The 15526-nt window shown below is 40.2% G+C and overlaps 1 long non-coding RNA gene across 1 annotated transcript; it reads left to right on the plus strand.

Moving 5' to 3' along the window:
- The first annotated feature begins 1294 nt into the window (after positions 1 to 1294).
- Positions 1295 to 13442, plus strand: LOC103105022 (uncharacterized). Its single transcript, XR_462040.3, has 3 exons — positions 1295 to 1581; positions 4192 to 4321; positions 10349 to 13442. It is a non-coding gene; the product is annotated as an uncharacterized LOC103105022 (long non-coding RNA).
- Positions 13443 to 15526: the final 2084 nt, after the last annotated feature.

A 15526-nucleotide genomic window follows, 5' to 3' on the forward strand; every position in this document is an offset into this window, starting at 1 on the left:
AGATGCCCTTCGTTATTGGAGTCCAGGATTGAGCCCTGCTCCAAGAATAGCATCGATATCAGACAGCTAGATGGCACAGGGGATGTAGGTCTGGACCTGGAGCAGGATGATCTGGGTTTAAATTCAGCACCACACATTTACTAGCCAAGGGTCTCTAGACAAAAATCACTTTCTGCCTCAGTTTCCTCATCTGTAAAATAAGGATAATAAGAGTGCCTACCTCTCAGGTGGTAAGGATCAAAATTTCTTTGCAAAATTTAAAGCTATATAAATGTTAGTTATGATCATTATTGATATACTGGGACTGGATAGATGAGGGCTTCCCTGACTGTACTAACTCCCAGTACCTCTCTACACTGAAAGGTATTAAATAAGTGCTCTAGGTGGCACAGTGGATCAGATAGAATACCAGACCTGGAATCAGAAAGACCCGTGTTCTAATCTTGACTTCAGACACTTTCTGGTTATGTGACTCTAGGCAAGTCACTTAACCCCATTTGCCTTTTGTCTTAGAATTGTTGCTAAGGGGAGGGAAAGAACATGAATCATGTAACCATGGGAAAATATTCTAAATTAATTAATTAAATAAAAATTTTCAATAAAAAAGTGTTACTAAGACAGAAAATAAGGGTTTTTAAGTGTTCTTCAACTTGATTGTGCACAGCCTCAGCACCCTAAGAATGAGTCACCTGAAATGAATAGCCACACCTACCACTTTCACTAACTATCTGAAGAGAACCCTAAATTCTAAGAACACAAGTCTTCTCTGATTTCTTCATATTTTGATGAAAGGAAGAAAACATTTTCCCACCTAAAATGAATAGACATATCTATCACTTTTAACTAAATTCCCCTGTGGAACTTCCTTTCCTGAGGACACAATCCTCTCTGATTTCTAGAGATTTTGAAGAAGAGAAGAAAAAAATGTTTTTCATCTTAAATTGATAATTTATTAGCTCTTCTGTTGATCCGAGGAAAGTCCCTTACCCTCTTTGAATGTCAATTTCTTCATCTGAAAAATGAGGAGGGTTAAACTAAAAGATCTCTAGTGTTCCTTTCAGCTCTTAATCCTATGATCTTTAGGTAGCATCCTTTGGGGCTTCAATTTCTCTCCATGTGTTAAATGGTAGGTTTCCCTCCAGGGGGGAGTAGCTCTCCTACTAGACACCATGGCCAGCGACTGGGGTGTAAGGGGAAAAAAATCCCCTCCTCCTCAAGAGGTAAACAATGGGTCCTCCATTAGCCAGTTTATGACTTGGCATTCTGGAACATACTCAACTGGTAAGACCAATTTTTCTATTCCACCAATGACATTGCTCCTGTTAGATTCAATAAGAGAAAGATTTTCATACTTGTGAAGAAACCAGTAATTGTTAACACCTTGTTAACACATTAACAATTTGTCATTTGTCCTTGTCTACCATGACCACATCAGCAGAATTAGTTGAGGACAAAGGACAAAATCTCTCCCTCTCTTCTTGCCTCTCTCCTGCCCCCAACCATGGAACAGAACAAAATCTAGGGGCATCGAGGTGGCCCAGAAGACTGAGAGCCAAGGGCATCTGAAGAAAATGGGAAGAGGTAGTACAGACATTTTATTGGCCAAATAGTGTGTGTGAGTGCATGTGCTAGATTTGAGAACACAGCATCATAATGCTGTCAATCTGGACTGCAGGGTAATAAGGTTTCCCTTCTACAATATCCTAAGGTAATTCTGCCGTGCCTGATTCCTGGGCCACCCTGAGAATATTGGTTCACAAATCATGAGCAGAAATTGAATCAGAATTTAAATGGATATGAATTGGGGTCACTGAGAGACTCTGCCCTTAGCTGAAGTTTCAAGAGCCCTTCCCCCAGTCCCTTAGGGGCCATCTGTCACTGAACAACTTTTGCATTTGACAGAAGGACCACGTTCCTCAAACTAGAAGGACACAGCTAAGACCAGAGATTTCTACATTTTGGTCTTAAAGGATCTGGGACTTTGGTCAGAATTCTACCTGGACTTAAACCCTCAGTTTCCTCAGCCATAAAATGAGGGTATTAGATTAGTTGATAACTGACCAGTTAAATAAATAGAACAATTCTACCTGGGGAAACATGCTTCTCCAGGCGGATTTCTCCAGCTCTAAGCAGTTCCTTACAAGAGCAAAAGTCTTTTGGACTCTGATTAATCAGAGCTTCCCCTAGTCCTGGACTCTAGGAATGGTCCTGACTTTAGGTCATGCCTTCATGTACTCATTCATTTAACAAACATTATGCAATACGTAATATTTAATAAACACTACACGTATATATGTATGCATAAGATAATATACCCAAGGCACCATGCTGGGCACAGAGGAGATAGAAAGCTATACATCCAGCTGGGTGGTGTAAAGCAGTGAACTCAAAGTCAGGAAGTTGTTGTAGTCATTTCCAATCATGTCCAACTCTTTATGACCCCTTTTGGGGCTTTTCTGGGCAAAGATACTAGAGTGGTTTGCCATTTTCTTCTCCAGATCATTTGACAGATGAGGAAAATGAGACAAATAGGGTTAAGTGACTTGCCTAGGGTCACACAGCTAGTATGTGTCTGAAGCAGGATTTGAACTCAGATCTTCCTGACTCTATGCCTAGTACTCTAACCATTGTATCACCTAGCTACCCTGGAAGACAGATGAGTTCAAATCCAACCTTCAGACATTTACCAACTGAGCAAGTCATTTGACCTTTCTTAGCCTCAGTTCCCTCATCTATTAACTGGGGACTATATTGGCACATTACTCTTGTGAGGATTAAAAATGAGATAATATTTGTAGAATGCTTTATAACCCTTAAAGCATTATATAAGTGCTAGCTGTGATCACAGGACAAGATCTCTACCCTTAAGCTCGTCTGTAAGGAGCTTACATTCACACTGGGGATTGTCGTAAGGAAGGGATAGGCTGTTTCAGACAGACCTTTACCAAGTGTCCCACATTAGACAGGTCACCTTGGATCCTAGATCTTGTTTTCGGCTTTGCAGATTCAGAAACTCTATCTATCCATCCAGGTTGTGAACAAAAGCTAGGGCCAGGGATTTTTCACCTCTTTTGTGTCATGTCAGATGAAATCTATGGACCCCTTCTCAGAAAAAATGTTTTTTTTTTTAATAATCCTTACCTTTCATCTTAGAATGTGTTGATTCCACGGCAGAAGAGCAATAAGGACTGGTCTATGGGGGTTAAGCAACTTGACTAGGAAGACACAGCTAGGAAGTGTCTGAGGCTAAATTTGAATTTAGGACCTCTCCATCTCTAGTCCTAGCTCTTAATCCATGGAACCACCTAGATGCCCCCAGGAAAAAAATGTTTCTAAATATATAAAACATATCAGATCATCAAGAAAACCAATTAAAATGAAATATATTATCAAAACATGAAAAACAAGTTCAAGGATCTAAGGTTAAAGAACTCGTGATCTTGTCATGAATTTAATTCATGCTGATTAAACTCATAAGAGACTGACAAGCCAGAATTCCAGTGTTTTTACCACAAAGGATATCCCTTTCTGTCCCCAGAGTATTCGGGTCCACTATCACACAGCCTCAAAGGTCAACTGCATGAGTCGATTTGCTCTAAGAAGATTCTCTAAATCCGGCTCACTGGGGCATGAATCATGTCATCTCATAGGATTTCCTAAAAGTCTGAGAGAAAGCGCCACAGTTGTCTTTGTATTGCATATCCAGCCTTTGTCCAGAAGGACATGAGCATAGCGCCTGTCCCAGATGAACATTTTATGAATCATTAATCATCCAGTGACCTTGACAGACCTTAGAGAATGGGGACCTGTGGTCCCTGCCCTGAGCACAGTTATACAGGGGAACGCGGACTCTTGTGATCAATCATCTGTCTGGGAATTATACAAAAACGGCCAATATGGACGTGTAATTATTCCTTCCTGGAAACATAAGGAGCTATCAGAAAGCAGAGACTTGGATTTCTTAAAAGATAATGACAACTCTTTAAAGCTCCTTCTAATTGTACAGAAGGCATTGTCAAAAAGGCAAATGTAAATCAGTTCTCTTCTTTTAAAAAAAGGAAAATGCCAGTTCTCCTTTGACAAGATTAGATCTGAAAGCAGAGTGAGACAAATGTCAAGGCTTTTGGCAGATCTTCTCCTCCCTCCCCACAGCTGAGTGCTTCAATTCCACTTGTTTTGCATTCTTCACAGGGAGGATCCGTTCTGCCCACTGCCACAGACATTTAAATGGGAAAGAGCCTCATGAAATGTTAGGAAGGGCACCAATCATCACCCAAATGGAAATGAATGACAACTTTCCTGCTCCTGAGGACTCACCAAGGTGTGTTAAATCTCTCATATTAGAGAGAAGATTTGAGTATGGGCAAGTTCTACGGACAAAGATCCTCTTGGCTGCCCAAGGACATCTGCTGAGAATCACTGGATGTTTCCATGTTTTATCATCAGACTCTTATTAATGTCCAATTATCTTGAGATATCACAAAAGATAGCTACCTTGGGCCAAGACTGAAAAACTGGGAAGAGTTGGGGAAGGCATATATTTTATTTTATTTGGTGTTTAAACCAATGCCCATTTTTATTTACTTATTTATTTTTTAAAATTTTATTTAGTCAATTTGGAACATTATTCCTTGGTTACAAGAATCATATTCTTTCCCTCCCTCTCCTCCCCCCACCCCTTCCCGTAGCCGACATGCAATTCCACTGGGTATTACATGTGTTCTTGATCAAAACCTATTTTCATGTTGTTGATGTTTGCACTAGGATGTTCATTTAAAGTTTGTATCCCCAATCATATCCCCTAGACCCATGTAATCAAGCAGTTGTTTTTCTTCTGTGTTTCTACTCCCACAGTTCTTCCTCTGGATGTAGATAGTGTTCTTTCCCGTAAGACCCTCAGGATTGTCCTGGATCGTTGCATTGCTGCTAGTAGAGAAGTTTATTACATTCAATTGTGCCACAGTGTATCCATCTCTATGTATAATGTTCTCCTGGTTCTGCTCCTCTCACTCTGCATCAATTCCTAGAGGTTGTTCCAGTTCACAAGGAATTCTTCCACTTTATTATTCCTTTGAGCACAATAGTATTCCATCACCAACATATACCACAATTTGTTCAGTCATTCCCCAATTGAAGGGCATCCCCTCATTTTCCAATTTTTGGCCACCACAAAGAGTGCAGCTATCAATATTCTTGTACAAGTCTTTTTCTTTTATGATCTCTTGGGGTATAAACCCAGCAGTGCTATGGCTGAATCAAAGGGCAATCAGTCTTTTAGTGCCCTTTGGACATAGTTTCAAATTGGGAAGGCATATATTTTAGAAATGACCCATCTAAACATTTCAGATTTTTTTTTAAGTTCATTGATTTTTTTAAAGCTATTTGGGGAGGCTACTGGGTGGCTCAGTGGATTGAGAGCCAGACCTAGAGATGGGAGGTCCTAAGTTCAAATCTGGCCTCAGATACTTCCCAGCTGTGTGACCCTGGGCAAGTCACTTGACCCCCATTGCTGAGCTCTTACCACTCTTCTGCCTTGGAACCAACACACAGTAATAATTCTAAGATGAAAGGTAAGGGTTTTTTAAAAATGCCATTTGGTTAGGGGAGGAAATAAGCCAGCCCTTGTATCATCTTCCCAGGTTTAACTGTTGCTAGGTTTTTTTTTTTTAGATCTTGGAAAATACCTTTGTCTTGTTTTGGATGAAAAGAAAATAGAAAATGTTTGGGGTTTTGTTTTTATTTTTTTGAAATCTTCAGTTCCAAAAATGGCCTTAGTTCTCCTTTGTAGTTTCTCTAACAAATCCTTCCTAAAAGGTAAAAAAGCCTTGTTGGAATGGATTAGGAACCAGGAAAACTCCTGCTGCTTTGGAAGGCAGTTGTGATCTGGGCACAGTGGCCCATGCTGCTGGGGAGGCTGAGGCTGGTAGAAACCTTGAATTCAAGAACTCTGAGATATAGTAGGGCCAAAGTCATTTGAGTGTCTGAGTACCATACCATGGGTGGAAAGTTCTCATAATGCCAAAGGAGGAGCCCAGAATAGTAAAACAGTGCTCGTTAAAGCTTCTATGATGAGTATTGGATCCTGTCCATGTATGGCCACATTGTACTTCCAGTCTAGGCAAGACAGGGAAAGTAGATCTCAAAAAATGGGGAGCAGGGGGAGAAGGGGGTGGGAGGGAAGCAGAGGAATGAATGAATGAGAACTAACTATAGAGACAGAAGACATGAATCTGGATGGTGATCCTGAGGCTTGCTGTCTCCCTTTCAATCCCACCTCTCAGCCTCATCTTCCTGATCTTTGGTACAAGGCTATTCACCCCTAATTCTGGGCCGCTCAGTGGATAGAGCACAGTGCTAAAAATCAGGAAGACTCAACTTCATGAGTTTCAATCCAGCTGCAGACCCTAGCTATGGAACCCTGAGCAAACCCCTTAACCCTGCTGGTCTCACCTTCCTCATCTTTAGCATGAAGATGCTAATTCCTTAGGGGGTGTCAGACCTGGGGTCAGGAAGACCTGAATTCAAATCCAGCCTTAGACACTTCCTAGGTGGGTGTCCCTAAGCAAGTCACTTCACCCTGTTTGCCTCAGTTTCTTCATTTGTCAAATGAGCCAGAGAAGGAAATGGCCAACCATTGTAGTATCTTTGCCAAGAAAATCCCAAATTGGGGTCATGAAGAATCGAACACAACTGAACAACAACAACAATAAATTCCTATATTACATAACTCACAGAGATGCTGAAAGGGCCAAATGAGACAATATATGGAAAGCATTTTGTACATTTCAGCACATATCATTAGTAATGTGAGTTATTATGGCATATTATCGTCCCAAGCCTGGCACTCCATGTACACCTTCCTCTGCCCTAGAAATGACTCACCAGTTTCCTGGTAACTCCCTCTATTTTTTACCTTAACTAAAGCTTGCTCTTCCTAAACCCCCAAATCCAGGCTTTCTTAGGGTGCTAATTGCCTCTGTTTGGGAACAGAGTCCACTGCTCTTCCTCTCATGATTGCAAATCTTCCCCCAAGCCCCATTCAGTTTGTTTTTAAAATTAGAGCTCTGGGCAGCTAGGTAGCAAGGTGGAGAGGGCGCCAGGCCTGGAGTTGGGAGAGTCTGGGTTCAAATGTGACCTGAGACATTTCCTGGCTATGTGACCCTGGGCAAGTTACTTAACTCCATTTGCCTAGCCCTTGTCCTTCTGTTTTAGAATTGTTACTAAGACAGAAGGTAAGGGTTTAAAAAATTAAATTAAGGCTCTGGAAATCTTTTCATGATTCAACATATATCATGCATTAAGAATGAATGAGCAGAGGACAGCTAGGTACCTCAGTGGATGGATAGCCAGGCCTAGATCCTGGGTTCAAATCTGGCCTCAGGTACTTCCTAGCTATGTGACTCTAGGCTAGTCTCTTAATCCTCATTGCCTAAGCCTCACCACTCTTCCCTACCTTGGAACCAATACACAGGATTGATTTTAAGACGGAAGGGTTTTAAAAGGGAAAAATGGAATGAATTGGTGACCTCACAGATGCATCAGATATATGTGCTTTATGCAAACAATGTCTTTGAGAAAGTTGTGTTTAATGAAAATTTTGTAAATCTAAGCTAATTTTAAAATGGATGACAAAATCCTCAATTAACCAGGACCCAACTAACCAAGACTAAACAGAACCATCTATTAAATTAATTTTTCTCTTTGTTTCTCCTATCTCTTTTTTTGTGCCTTCATGAGATAATAACAGCTTGCATTTTTATATAGTTTGTGATTATAAAACATCTTCTATGGCTTAGCTCAGCATTTCTTTCTTTCTTTTTCTTTTTAATTCTCACCTTCTGTCTTAGAATCACTATTGCGTATTGGTTCCAAGGCAGAAGAGGGTTAAGGACTAGGCAATGGGGGTCAAGTGACTTGCCCAGGGTCATCCAGATAAGAAGTATCTGAGGTCAGATTTGAACCCAGGACCTCCACCTCCAGGCCTGGCTCTCTAATCCACTGAGCCACCTAACTGCCCCCTCAGCTCAGCATTTCTTAATTCTCCATGTTTTAATGGATCTAAAGGATCATGCAAAGAAAAAAGTTACAGTGGCAGAAAAGCACACACACACACACACACACACACACAGTAAACTCATCCATTTATCAGTTGGGTTAAGGGTTAGGAAGGTGCTGAAGCAATCCCCTGAATGAAGGATACTGCAGGAGACCCTGCTCCCAGAAGGGCACAATGATGTGGAATGGAAGCGTCCATCTCTCTGTTGGACAATTACTTTGGCATTCTGAAGTGGTTCTAGTTCACCAGTCAGGTGAGGGAAAAGTTTTTTTGCTTGGCTATCTCGACAGAGCTGGCTGCAGCACAGAGGACAGAGTGCCAGGTCTGAAGTCAGGAGATCGTGGGTTTAAATCTGGCCTCAGAGACTTCCTAGCTACGTGACCTTGGGCAAGTCACTTAACCCCCAATGCCTAGCTCTTGCCAATCTTCTGTCTCAGAAGAGATTCTAAGGTAGAAGGTAAGGTTTTAAGGGGAGGAAAGGTAGTTATCAGCCAGATCAGTCCTTGGTCTGGCTCTTCCTCCCTGACTGCATTCCATTAAGGAAGACATACCAATAAACCAGTGAATGGGGAATAATCACAGAATGTCCCTCTGGGAGGCCATCATGTAGCTTTCAAATACTGATCTCTGATCCGTCTCTTTGTATGTTCTGCAGCAGCAACCAGGTGGTACATGGGATACAGCACTGGGTCTGAAGTCAGGAAGACTTGATTCCAGAGAAAGCCCTGAAGACCCGAGTTCAAAACATTCATCCTCTCAGGACATTGCCATTCCCCATTCTGTGATCCAGCTAAATTGTTGTTCCTCACAGGCAACACTCCATCCTCCAGCTCCATATCTTTGTCTTGGGTAGCCCATGTGGCCAGAAGGCTTTCCCTTCTTATCTCCATTTCATAGAGGCTCTCTTTCTTTATGCTGTAACTCCATCAACTTATTCTTCATGAAGCCACTCCTGAGCCACCCCACCCCAACCACTGTGTCATCTCTCCCCCAAACCACCTTGTATTTAGCTATTTTGCACATATTTATCTTTATTAGCTTCATAGTTATATTGTATATATGTTTATATGTACTTCTGGTAGCCTCTATTAAAATGTAAGTTCCTTGTTTATTTCTTTTCTTTCTTTCTCTTTCTTCCTTTCTTCCTTCCTTCTTTCCTTCCTTCCTTCTTTCCTTCTTTCCTTCCTTCCTTCCTTCCTTCCTTCCTTCCTTCCTTCCTTCCTTCCTTCCTTCCTTCCTTCCTTCCTTCCTTCCTTCCTTCCTTCCTTCCTTCCTTCCTTCCTTTCTTCCTTCCTTTCTTTCTTCCTCCCTTCCTCCCTCCTCCCCTCTCACTTTCTTTAGTTCTCTCTCTCTTTCTTTCTTTTCACTTCTGTTCCTTTGTTATTGTTCAGTCTTTCACTCTTTGTGACCCTATTTGAGATTTTTTGCCAAAGATACTGGAATGGTTTGCCATTTCTTCCTCCAGCTCATTTTATAGATGAAGAAACCTAGGCATACAAAGTTAAGTGACTTACCCAGGATCACTCACATAGCTAGTAAGAGTCTGAGGCCAATTTTTTTTTTTCTGGAGGCCAGATTTAAAGCCATATTGAGTCTTCCTGATCCCAAGTCCAGTACTCTATACACTAGGCCACCTAGCCATCATATACTTATATTCCTAGCTCCTGCATATAATAGGAGGTGAATAAATACATCCTGATTGATGGTTGATTAAAAGATAACCACCAGAAAAGAGGTTTTAAGGTACAATTATTATAGCAGTTCAAACAAGAAAGAGATAAAGTCCCTCTAGTTTTCTGGTGCCTCTTTAAGCATCTCCCTCTGGGAAACCTCCTTGCACTTTTCCACATTCCCCACCTATTTCCTCCCTTCCCCTCCTCCTCATTCCCCACAGAAATGTGCAAATGACACATAGCTTCTCCCAATGGACTCCATTGTCCCAGAGAAGTGACAGGTACAGATGGGGACGAGGGCTGGTGTTCAGTAGACACCTTTTCCAGAAATTGTTATATCCATTCCAATGTTCCTGAAAACCCCAAAGGAGGCTGACAGAGGTAATAATAACCTTTCTCTCCCATGTGCATTATCTTTTCTTCCACTAAAGACTAGTAATGCCATTTTAAAGTGTTTTCCAGGAATTTAAACCGCCAGCTCCTTTCTCTCTTTTGTTAGACTCTCTTAGTTCTGTATGTCCCAGGTGCTAAATATTTTGAGATAAGCAAAGTTTTGGTTTGTTTTCTCGGTTCAACAAATGTCCCTTACCTCAGTCACTTTCATTTTTGTTTATTTCAGGTGTTCTGGATATGAAATCTTCTGACATCTATAATAAGCAAAAGGTGAACCTGAAGAAGCTCCCTTTGGTTACTGAGAGAGACTTTTCCATTTCCCTTTTATTTGGAATTAGATGTTTGTGGTATGTCCTTAGCTTACAAATTCCCTGTAATTTCAAGAGAGGGTAAAGGCTTTGTTATTACAGACAATCAGCTTGAAGCCAAGGAAAGAGCCCTCATCTAGGGAGTCCAAAGACCTGGTCTCCAGCCCCCATCTCCCCATTGATGGGTTTTGTGAGCTTGGACCAGTCACATTTTTTATTTGAGATCTCCATTTCTCTATCAGGAAAATGAGACAGTCAGATAATCATGAGGATCACTTTTAGCTCTGACTTTCTAGGATAAAAAATAAATATCCTCCTGCAAGTCAGCTCGAAGTTTCTGCAAATGGTAACATGAATTATGTGACTCAGAATTTCAACCTTTTCTTAACAATTAAAAAAAAACACAACCCAGCTTCACTAAATTGACTGGCAGGACCTTCTATCTGGTGAGTATGTGCTATCCTACATACACCATGGTGGAAAAATTAGCCACACTCCCTAGCCGGAGGACTCAGCACTTCCTCTGCTTCCCTACAACTTCTGGTAAGTGACTTTAGTTCAAAAAGTGTTGAAGAGCCGGTTTTTCATCTTTGATTTTGATAGGGAGCACCCATCCTCCAGGGAGCTCATCACCCTACCAGGAACTCTCTTAAACTAGGTTCTACAGTAAACTACCTTCTTTTAGCCATTCTCTCTGCCAGGCCACTACTGTATTGTCATTTAAGCCACCTCAGAGTCATATATAAATCTATATCTATATCCACCTATCAGACTTTTTAAAAAAAGAAACTGAGAAATAGGTAAATGATGAATTATAATGTAAGATCTTTGAGGTCGAGTATTATTTTTCTTACTTGAATTTGTATCTCCACCACTTAGTCCAGTATCTGGGATATTGTTAAAGAAAGAAAGAAAGAAAGAAAGAAAGAAAGAAAGAAAGAAAGAAAGAAAGAAAGAAAGAAAGAAAGAAAGAAAGAAAGAAAGAAAGAAAGAAAGAAAGAAAGAAAGAAAGAAAGAAAGAAAGAAAGAAAGAAAGAAAGAAAAAAAGAAGAAAGAAAGAAAGAAAGAAAGAAAGAAAGAAAGAAAGAAAGAAAGAAAGAAAGAAAGAAAGAAAGAAAGAAAGAAAGAAAGAAAGAAAGAAAGAAAGAAAGAAAGAAAGAAAGAAAGAAAGAAAGAAAGAAAGAAAGAAAGAAAGAAAGAAAGAAAGAAAGAAAGAAAGAAAGAAAGAAAGAAAGAAAACAACCCTTAGCAGGGGCAGCTAAGTGGTTCAGTGGGTTGAGAACAAGGTCTAGAGATAGAAGGGACTAGCCTCAAATATTTCCTAGCTGTGCATCCCTAGCCAAGTCACTTAACCCCCATTGCTTAGCCTTTACCATTGTTCAGCAACTAGAGAACTGTTTCATTTTTGCCTTTGTAGCCTCAGTGTCTAGCCTAGATGTGTCTTTGAACATGGAATTTCATCTATGGTGAGACAAGTTCCAATCTGGAAATCCCATTTATCCATGCAGCTAGTCTCTATAATTTGTAGTCTTAAGAGAGTTACCCAGGGCACTGAGGGTTAAGTGACTTGCCCAAGGATACATAGTCATTATGTGTCAGACTTAAACCCAGAGATGCTGACTCCAAGTGTTCCCTCGAACCACCGTGTCACACTATTTCTGACTTGCACTCGGTAGGTGCTTCATAAGTATTTATCAAAATGAATTAAATCCTATCTTTCTTTTCCAATGGCCTCAAGTCTGAGGAGCAGCAATGATGGGGTTTGCTCTCTGTTGACAGCATCATTAGAGTGATTAAATTGTCCAGAAGTGGTGACAGATTGGAAGGCAGGGAGGCAGATGGATAACAAAACCAGGGGCTCCCCAGATCTATGTCTCCAGACAAAAGGGGACCATCCATCACTAGGGAAGACCATCAGAGCCCATGTGGTTGCTCAAGGTGGCTTTCTATGATAAGAGGAAATGGGATCATTATAAGCCAGATGTCACCCTATTTGCATCTTGCATTCTTTGTTTCTAAGTAGGGATTAATTGAAGGAGAAAGGTGGTGGGGGTCTTCAGTTACAAAATATATGGAAATATATGTTCTGGTCCCTGAGCAATCTTCACTTCCCCAATCCCAGAGTCTAGAAAAGCTCCCCCAACCCAAGTCCCCAGGATAAATAGGGGGTGGTGTTACCTATCATTTTATCTAGGTAGGGAATTCCTTTCTAAAACATACAATAGCAATTCATCTTATTAACAAATCATTATTGTCTTTGAGAGTTGTCTAAAATACCATAGGTCACATAGCTAGTAAAGCTCAGAGGTGGGATTTGAACCCCAGGCTTCTTGGCTCTAAGGTTGGTGCTTACTCTTTAAGGAAGCCTAGTAGTGTGATAGATGAGGCACAGAGCTTGGATTCAGAAAACCTGACTTAGAATCATATCTCAGATAACTTACTCTCTGAGTGATCCTGGGCAAGTCACCTAATATCTGTCAGCTTCAGTTTCCTCACCTTAACATGAGAATATTAGCTGTGTATCCATGGGCAAGTCATTTAACCTGGGCTGGCCTCTGTTTCCTCCTCTATAAAATGAGTTGGAGAAGGAAATGGCAGACCACCCCAGTATCCTAGACAAGGAAACCTCAAATAGGGTCAGGAAGAGTTGGACATGATGGAAACAACTAGACAGCAACCAAAATGTGGGGATAAAAATAACCCCTACCTCACAGGGTCTTTAGAGGTATCAAATGAGAGAGAAAAAAACCTCAAAGTGTGATGTAAATGGAAATGATTAAACTATATTGTCTCTCTGAATAGACAGCCATTCCTAACTGGCAAAACTCTGGAATGGATTTCCAAGAAAAGCTAATAGTTGAAAAAATCAGAGCTAGAAGGGACCTTAGGGATCATTTTCTTATTTTCCATATGAGGAAACTGAGGCCCAGAGAAGCTGGGAAGTGACTTGCCTAAGGTTGCACAGCTAATGCATGGCATAGCTGAGGTCTCAGGGAGACAAAGGGATTTAGAGCCGGAGGTAGGAGAGAGAAAATGTATATATATTTTTATTTATTTATATTCTCTATATAGAAAATTTTCAGAAATTCAGTACAGAAATTTATTTTGCTTAACAATAAAGCATACCCTTTTTTACAATATAAATATATTACAATACCTCTAGAAAAGGGTTTTTTAATTGAAAAATTTTATTTAATTAATTAATTTAGAATATTTTTCCATGGTTCCATGATTCATGTTCTTTCCCTCCCCTCCCCAATCCCCTCCCATAGCCAACACACAATTCCACAGGGTTTCACATATGTCATTGATCAAGACCTATTTCTACATTATTGATAATTGCACCAGGGTGATCGTTTAGAGTCTGCATCCCCAGTCATATCCCCATCAACCCATGTGATCAAGCAGTTGTATTTTCTGTGTTGAAAAAGGTTTTTTTGATGGATATCGCTTCAGTTTCTACTTTTTTGGCATCACAAAAAGGGCTACTATAAATGTTTTTGTACAAACAGGTCCTTTTCCCTTTTTAAAAATCTCTTTGGGATACAGACCTAGTGGTGGTATTTCTGAATCAATGGGTGTAGTACAGTTTTAAAGCCCTTTGGGCATAGTTCCAAATCACTCTCCAGAATGGTTGGATCAGTTCATAACTCCACCAGCAGTGCATTAGTGTCCCAATTTTCCCCACACCACTCCAGCATTTATTAATTTTCCTTTCTGCCATATTAGCCAATCTGAGAATTATGAGGTGATGCCTTGGAGTTGTTTTAATTTGCACTTCTCTAATCAAGAGATATTTAGAACATTTTTTCAAGTGACTATATAGCATCTTCATCTGAAAATTGCCTATTCATATCCTTTGACTTTTATCAATTGGAAAATGATTTGTATTTGAAATTTAAAAAAGAAAATAGTTTTATTTTTCTTTTCTTCACTATCAGAGGAGGAATGTGAATGGCAGGAAGGAGAGAACTCAGTTTTTTTTTGTTTAATAAACCCTTACCTTCCGTCTTGAAATCAATACTGTGTATTGGTTCCAAGGCAGAAGAGTGGTAAGGGCTAGGCAATGGGGGTCAAGTGACTTGCCCAGGGTCACAGCTGGGAAATGCTTGAGGGCAGATTTGAACCTAGAACCTCCCATATCTAGACCTGACTCTCAATCCACTGAGCTACCCAGGTGCCCCCAGAAGTCAGTTTTTTGCTGACCTTAGGATTTAGAGTTAGAAATAATCTCTAGTCCAATATGATAATTTTGCAAATGAGGAAACGGAACCCGAGAAAGAATTAAGTAACTTCCCCAAGTCAATAATTGGTAGAATTCACATTTGAACCCAGGTCTTCTGATTCTAAATTTGGTGTCCAATCAGCCTATGGGGAAATGTCTTCCTTGAAAATGTCTTTTCTAATATGGTACCTGGCACACAGTAAACAAAAATAAACACTTAAAAATTGTAAATGGAAAGACTGCCCATAAATTCAGAAATGATTGAACAAATTGTGGTAAATTATTATGATCGAACACTCTTGTGCTGTATGAAATGAGGAAAAGGCTGGTTTCAGAAAAATCTGGGAAGACACATCAACTGATACAAAAGGAAGTGAATAGAAACAGGAAAGCACTGTTTTTAGTAATAGTAATATTACAGCAATAATCAACTGTGAAAGACTTAATTATTTGGAGCAAGACAATGGTCTGACAATTCCAAAGGAATTATGATGAAAAAGGCTATCCACCTCCAGAGAGAGAGAACTGAGAAATTGAGTGCAGATTGAAGTACATTTTTTCCACTTTATTTTTCTTGCCCCACCCAAAACATGGCCAATGTGGAAATATTTCTCATGACTTCATGATGTATAATGGGTATTGTATTTCTTGCCTTCTCAGTGGGTAGAAGAGGGGCTGGAGGGAGGGAAAAATTTGCAACTAAAAATGTTTAAATGTATATTAAAAAATAAATACCACCTGAATGACAATCTTTAGGGGAAGGCCACAGCCTATAAATGAAAAGACCCTAAAATGAATTTCAATGTTTGAGTAAGTTTAGTGAACAATCATGACCCCAGAGAAGAATTTGAGGAGAGGTTGGGGATGATGG

Source organism: Monodelphis domestica, chromosome 2, assembly GCF_027887165.1.
Source record: "Monodelphis domestica isolate mMonDom1 chromosome 2, mMonDom1.pri, whole genome shotgun sequence".
NCBI lineage: Eukaryota > Metazoa > Chordata > Mammalia > Didelphimorphia > Didelphidae > Monodelphis > Monodelphis domestica.